General features: G+C 36.8%; 1 long non-coding RNA gene across 1 annotated transcript in view; it reads right to left on the bottom strand.

The window, feature by feature from the left end:
- Window positions 1-7,500, bottom strand: part of LOC138024856 (uncharacterized) — an 18,057-nt gene that overhangs the window by 9,715 nt on the left and 842 nt on the right. The window lies entirely within an intron of this gene.

The following is a 7,500-nucleotide window of genomic DNA, read 5'->3' as shown; positions in this document are numbered from 1 at the left end:
GCATTAGCATTCTTGCTATTAATTTTGTAAAATGTATCAACTATCACCAATACATAAGGACAGTCTTAAGGGTAGGTGCCTTGATTGTAAGACACAAGATCAGAATGAGTAGCTCAATGGCATGTTTTGGGAGAGAGTGACGAAGGGTGTCTCTTTGGGGTCCAAAATCTTCCAGTGTGGCATTTATGATTGAGTAGCTACCTTCAACATTGGATGTCAAGCTTCTGTGATGATTCTGCAGAAGCTTGGAATTTCTCCAGGGTATTATTGTCTAACAGAATCTCAAAGGCCAGATTCATTGAGAATTTTCAAAACAAACTACAAAGAGTGTGAACAACACAGGTCACGAAGGAGACTGCTTCGTGGAAAAAGAAAGAAAAAAAATGAGAAGCAACAAGCAAAAGAGGGAGACACTTATGTACCTGGTGCATTTTGATGGGTACAACAAGATATTCATCAAAAACCGTGTTACTTTTTGTTGTGGAGTGCTTAAGTATGACTGACTTAACTTTATCTGCTGTCTTATTAGTTTTGTAATTTTGCTAAGGCAGCATTGGTATTAAAAATGATACATGTATCAGATCTTGGCTACCTTTTGTGCTGTTGATATGAAATTTTCAGTAAGGTTTCCCCAAATAATTGTTTTATGTTTTAAACCTATAAAAAGTTTCCCCTGTTGCAACCTAAAAGGTTTTTATTGCAATATTCACAAATGACTGCAACCAAAACAACACATTACGTAGTTAACATGAATTTTGTTTCGCAGAAAACCATTTAAGTTAGCTTTTTACAGGTTTGCATCATAAAGCATTCATTTCTGTTTACATTGATACGAATACAATGTGTATAGAGTCACTGGTTCTTCAGATATCCTTTTCAAAAGACCAGTGGCTATTTTCACAGTTGGGGGCCTTTAAATTGGTAATCATGGTTACCATATGTCAATCACTGCAGTCATTTTAATCCATTTTCAATTATCTTTCCAATGGTACCATAATGGATTAAGTGCACAATTTTTATTTAAAAAGTAAGATTTTGAGTGGAAGACCATCTTAACCTGTACCACCCTATATTCACAACGATAAAGTTTGTTGATATGATGAGGTAGAAGGATGACCAACCTTTTTGCTGAACTTTTGAATAGGTTCTGTACAGCAAGTCAAACTGAAGAAGATATCAAGTTCAACTAATCTGGATCAATAGATCCATCAGATGTTAATTACCCATCAGATGATCTTCACATCTGGGCTAAAACTAATCCAGTCAATCGACACAAAAAAATGATTTTGCACCAAATACTTGCACAGTTGTTTCTGCCAATCACTATAAAGCCACAGATCAGTACCCTCCTAAATTCTGTCCTGGATTTTTCAGGCTTCTTTACCCAATTGCAAAAATTGCGTTCATAACTGCGAGGATCATAGCTTCACTTGATTCCATATCCGCAGTTCATATATGATCCATTTCAGATATCATTTCATCGTTCACTATATGTCTATTAAACATATGCTCACTCAAAAAACATACATGTAGTGTTGATATCACATATGATGCAAACATACAACTTGTACCTCATAGCAATGATACAGACATAAAACCTCATCTAAGTTACCATTCATTCTCTACAGGCAAGATCATCCTACTGATAGATTTTTGAGTTTTGCACTGTGTACCTGTTGTACCAGAAGATCAATACAGACAAAGGAACATGAATACTCTCCACAAGTGAAGGCAATGAAATTTGTAATAATTATGAATAGACCAATGTCTCCCAATTTTACAGTGCTTTTTCTTTACCGAAAGAACAACTCAAATATAATACAGTACATAAGTCCTCTACAAAATAGCCTTGGCAATTAATATCCAATCGACATCATTCTTGGTGATTTTAACATCAACTACTTTAATGACCTGTCAAGGTTATTCACAGTTTGAAAGTCCAACTTTTGTCTTAGAATCAGGAAACATACATAAATGTACCTAAAAACAACAAAATTTGACATCATAGAGAATTAACTGTAATTAGTGCCAACTACTCTGATCATGATGCTGTTAAAGTATCCACAAAATATATCAGAGTTTATATATTTAAATTTATTTAAACTGTCATGCAAAGAATATAATTTATTTATAGCAGTCAACTGTACATATAAAATTTTCATAAATGTACATAAATCAAATGTGTCCGCAGGAACCATGTTACTGTTAAAATATCCATACACTAGCTATAACTAAAATAATAACGAAACTTCCATGCAAGCATCTTTGGAGATTTTGAAAAAGAGGTGTCGCAAAGACCTGGCAAAAAGATCACAAGTCAAGCTAGAGCAAAACTGGTAATTCATAAAATCCTAATCTTCCACAGTATAATCCTCGAAATGCTCGCAAGCAGACAGATTGGTGCACACCTTAACATGTTTGGTCAGTTATGTCAAAAATTAATATTATCAACATTTATCTATAATTATAATAATAATAATAATAATAATAATAATAATTATTATTATTATTATTATTATTATGTGTCATAGAAAAATCCTCCATATGAATTACCGGTAAGCAAAGCAAATTAAATCCAAGGCTCTGCAAACAATGGAGAGAAAACCATGTTACACAACAATTATTATTGTTTTGGAATAAGCAGAGATTAAGATAAGAAGAAGAATTCCAGTTATCAAAATGGATCATGTTCATATGCCACAAGAACTTACAAACTTGCACAAGCACCTGAGGAGTTTTTCTAAGCTGGAAGTTCCAACAGCAGGAACGGGAGACTTGGAAGCTCCGCTGACAAGCATTTTACAAGGCACCACTATTTGGTGCCTCACCCCCTGCCTGTGTCCTGCACCACAAGTAGGTAAGTGTACATAATATTATTTTGCATCTTTCATCTTACTCTTATTCCCAGGCAGGACTCTCAATAACTATAAATGACAGGCATGCTCATGCTCATATGACATACTAGTTCAGACCATCATTAAAAAAAAATATATATATATATAAATATATAGTAACATAATAATAATAATGAAAGAGGGAGGTAGAGGCCTGATTTTCTGATGAGTGTGGAATGTTCCGTTAGAGAAGAAAATAGTTTCGGTTTTATGTTCCCAATTCTGAAGAAAACCTCATTAAGGGAGTTTATGCAGCTGAGACAATCAATATGGAAGACACTTTAATGAGTAGAGAACTTTAAAAAAAACCGATAGAACAAGAACTTAAACAAAACTGGACTCAAAAGAAAATGTATGGACAGTTTGGCGGAAATGCCAGAGAATGTTGATAAGAATAACACTTGGCAATGGTTATCCAAATGTGATCTTAAGATTGGGACAGAAGCATTGTTATGTGCCGCACAGGAACAGGCCATCAGGACAAACTATGTAAAGCACTACATCGATAAGACCGTGAAAGTGTGCGACACTTTACTAGTACATGTATGTGGATGTGAAAATTGGCTCAGAAAGAATATAAGAGACGACACCACAATGTAGCAAAGAAAGTCCATTGGGATTTTTGTAAGAAGAATGGGTTGGAGCATATGGAAAAGTGGTATGAACATGTCCCTGAAGGAGTAATAGAAAATGAAGAAGTCAAAGTTTTGTGGGATATCAATGTTCAGTGTGACAATGTGATAGAGGCAAGAAGACCAGACATAATTGCAATTGACGAGAAAGAGCGAAAGGGGATAATCATCGATATTGCTGTAGCAGCTGATGTAAGAGTAGGGGAAAAAGAAGGTGAAAAAGTGGAAAAATACCAGGACTTGAAGAGAGGGATCAGAAGATTGCGGAAACTCAAAATGGTAGAGGTCATACCTGTAGTGATAGGAGCCCTTGGAAGTGTCACCAAAGGATTTCATAGGTGGATTGGAAAGCTAGGGATACCATTCCAGAGATGTATCCAGCTTTTCAAATTTGGGGGTCCATTGCAAAATTTTCGGGGTTCAGCTAATTAATATTGAAGAATTAATATTCGATCTATTGCCTCTTAATTGCTACTGTAGTACGCTTTCAGATTTCTAAATTGCACAAAAATAAAGTCTTATCCCTCCCCATGAATATGTACGTACTTACAATGATCCATTTCTTTGAAACTATTATCCCCTTGTTATCAAATACTTTCTTTCTTTTAGGGTGTTCAGGATGAAAATTCCATCAACTAGTTATCAGAGGGTCATACATTAGGTAAGACTCTTATTGAAAGAACTCTGATTGCTTTTTTTGTTGGTTTGCCTGTGACATGCTGAAAAACAAATCTTTCAAAAGCCCCCCATTTTTAATATGAAAATAATTATCTTTTCACTCTTTTCATGGTTCCATTGCTTGCATAATTTTTCTTTCCTCTGTTATGTAAATTCCTTTAAAGACAAAAACACTTGAGCCGAACCCACATTCCTCCTCTGTAAAAGTTAAAAGGTCCTAAAAGTTTTCTAATTTCCACCTTTCTACAGAAATACAGAAATACATCCAACAAGAGAACTATTTTAAGGCTGTTAAGTTCAAACTCAAATGAAGTTATGAACCTTGCAGTTATGAACGCAAATTTAGCAATTGTGTAAAGAAGCCTGAAAAATTCAGGACTTCCACAGGGTTTGAACCTGTGACCTCTAAATACTGGTGCAACGCTATAACCAACTGAGCCATGAAACCACTGACTTTGGGAGCAGATCATTTCTGGATTCAAGTGTTCCCGTGATGAATGAATCAATGAACAATTGCAAAATGATATATGATCATTACTGGTCAAGTAAATGCTTTGCATCTATGGTCAGGAACCCATGATCAGATGGGCTCCTGCTATGGTCTGGGATTCCAAAAGATTTATATCAAAACACTGCAACAGTATCCTGCAATACCTTAAATCAAAAGCAATGAACCACTAGACTAGTACTTCAGTAAACTCTGACAGTGGAATGGAAAATTGCACAAACATGATCAAGCAACTGTACAGAACATTGATCTTCAATCAGGCCAAGAGGAAGCCTTACAAGCAACAAACAAAATAATTTTATGATATGGCCTTTCTCCACCAACATTAACTCACTTCCAGCACAACCAAGCTTTTAACTCAAAAAATCGTGATTACTTCAAGCTTACCTGTATAGAAGAAATAACTGCATATGTTGTACAACGTCTAAAATCTAATGCCTCCTCATGGGTCCTAAATTAAACTCTCAACAATGTTGAAACCTAAATTCATTGTTTTTTACTTGCTCCCTGTGCCCAAGCAACTACACAGCCGGTTTAGAGAATTGAGTGGCTTTAAGAATAAATGAGAAATAATTATGCTGCATTTGCACTCAATCCCCTCGCCTGCTTCTTCCATTGTAGTAGTACGTAGTTACTCACCCAACTCAGTGTCCTTGTGTTTTGCTACTGATACAACAGTTAGAAACAGGCAACCCAGTTTACGCTCACAGAGCGTCTGGTTAACCTTAGCCTGAAACCACAATCATGCAAATACGAAAAAACCTTCGGCACAACTTGAAATATTGGAGATTTTGCTGCATCCAGTTTAGTCTCCTTCGCAGCCGTCTTTCGGGATGTCACGCAACGTTCCCCCGAAAGGAACGGCTGCTTACATTGGAACTACATTCCTTTCCCACTGTTTTGAAGGTCTATTAAACCAACCAAAAAGGTAAGGCAATTGAGTGTGAGGAAAATCATTCACTGCGATTTTCCGGCAACCCCATGTACATTTAGGTATTTGAATTAAAATGCCGAAAAACTCTCGACCGCCCAGGAAAGAATGTTCATTTTCGGCGGCAATAGTAACCATAATTTTGCAACAGTGTACACTACAGGAAACCATTTGTGTATTTGCCTGGTTTCTGGCCGCAGATTGAATCTGTGTTTTGACCTCGGCAAAACCTCATCTACCGCAACTGAAAGCCTTGCTATTACCTAGGTTTTTTACAGACTCAGTCAGAGTTTGACTTGACATTTGTTTGCTTTGGTTTCAGCTCTCCAGTCATGCACAGTGGCAGTTGAGAATACATGAAATTAATAAAATTGGACATACAGTGTACAGGAAGACTTGATTTTGAAGTCAATAAAAATATCGAATAATGTGATTATATTCACATCCTTTCATTCTTTCAGTTCTCCACTTATTCTTGCGCACATGGTCAACAGGATCGCTTTGAAAAATACAAACAACAGACCGGCACATTCGTGGTGATCGAGCGCATTGATGAAACGCGAGGTATTATTGGTCGAGTCCCACGATACAGTTCCAGAAAACGGAACTGTGGCTGTGATTTGATTTAGTGCGTATTGTACTCATGTTTATTATTCCACTAGCACCTCTAAAGGCTCGCTTGAATTTCTAAGCACCACTAAAAAGCGATTTTATGGCCACTGAAATTTTAATGTTGAAACAAAACACGCACACTAAACATACACGAGTTTCAGTACCAAATTTTCCAGAGAAATTGCATTCTTCATGTCACTAATTTTAATTCTACGTGTCAACTATAACTAGAGTCGGGTTATTATATGTTCTTAGTATAAATACACAGGTGATTATACAAAATCGCGCACTCTCATTGGCTCGCTATCTCGGATTATCAGCCATTAATCACCTCGATGGACAAAATGGCTGCCAGTAGTCGTTTTGCCACTGTACAGTGTAAGTGAAGATGATTTCGCGTTGAAATGTTTTTTTTCCCTCTTTTTTGAAATAATCACCTGTGTATTTATACTAAAACAATTATTCGCCTCAGGCTCAGTGATTATCAAGCAAGCATGAGTATGTCTGCATGCACTCTTTTTGATGAACAAAACAAAGGACCAAACCTCTTGAGTATTATCACATGACCTGTATTGGGAAATCAAAATGTACAAGCGAAAAAGGTCTATTATGGACTAAAAATTACTAAAGATTCGCTTGCATTTAAAGTATCCCGCATTGACAGCAATTAATAATTATTAGTATAGATACACAGGTGATTATACAAAATAGCGCGCTCTCATTGGCTCAATTATTCGCCTCAGGCTCAGTGATTATCGGTGAGTATTCACCGAGACAATGTCGAGGTGAATATTCACCGATAATCACTTCGCCTTCGGTGAATAATTGTTAATTATTATATGGCTTGTGTTTGTAGCCGATGTAACATGCGCTCTGATAGGCTAATTGACTGAATTGTAGGGCATTATTCTCCCGTAATGCCCACGGGCCAATTACGGGCTTGCAAAAACAAAGCAAAAGGTAATTAAAAAACCATATAATAAACTACTTACTAACCGAGCTAGCTCGAGCCATATTGGGGAATATTGGCCCTCGGTCGTTTTTGTGCGGACCTCGCTGTGCTCGGTCCGTACTGCCACGACCTCGGGCCAATATTCCCCAGTACGGCCCTCGCGCTCGGTTAGTAAGAAGTTAATAATTTACACGAATGCGGTTTCATTTGTAACCGCATCTATTTCGATGCCGTACTACACCTTCTGTTTACACAACACTGATCAACCTGTTTTTTACAATGACTGCAAAAAT

The sequence above is a fragment of the Montipora capricornis genome, chromosome 11 (genome assembly GCF_036669925.1).
Source record: "Montipora capricornis isolate CH-2021 chromosome 11, ASM3666992v2, whole genome shotgun sequence".
Lineage (NCBI taxonomy): Eukaryota > Metazoa > Cnidaria > Anthozoa > Scleractinia > Acroporidae > Montipora > Montipora capricornis.
This window is presented reverse-complemented; position numbering and strand designations above follow the sequence as displayed.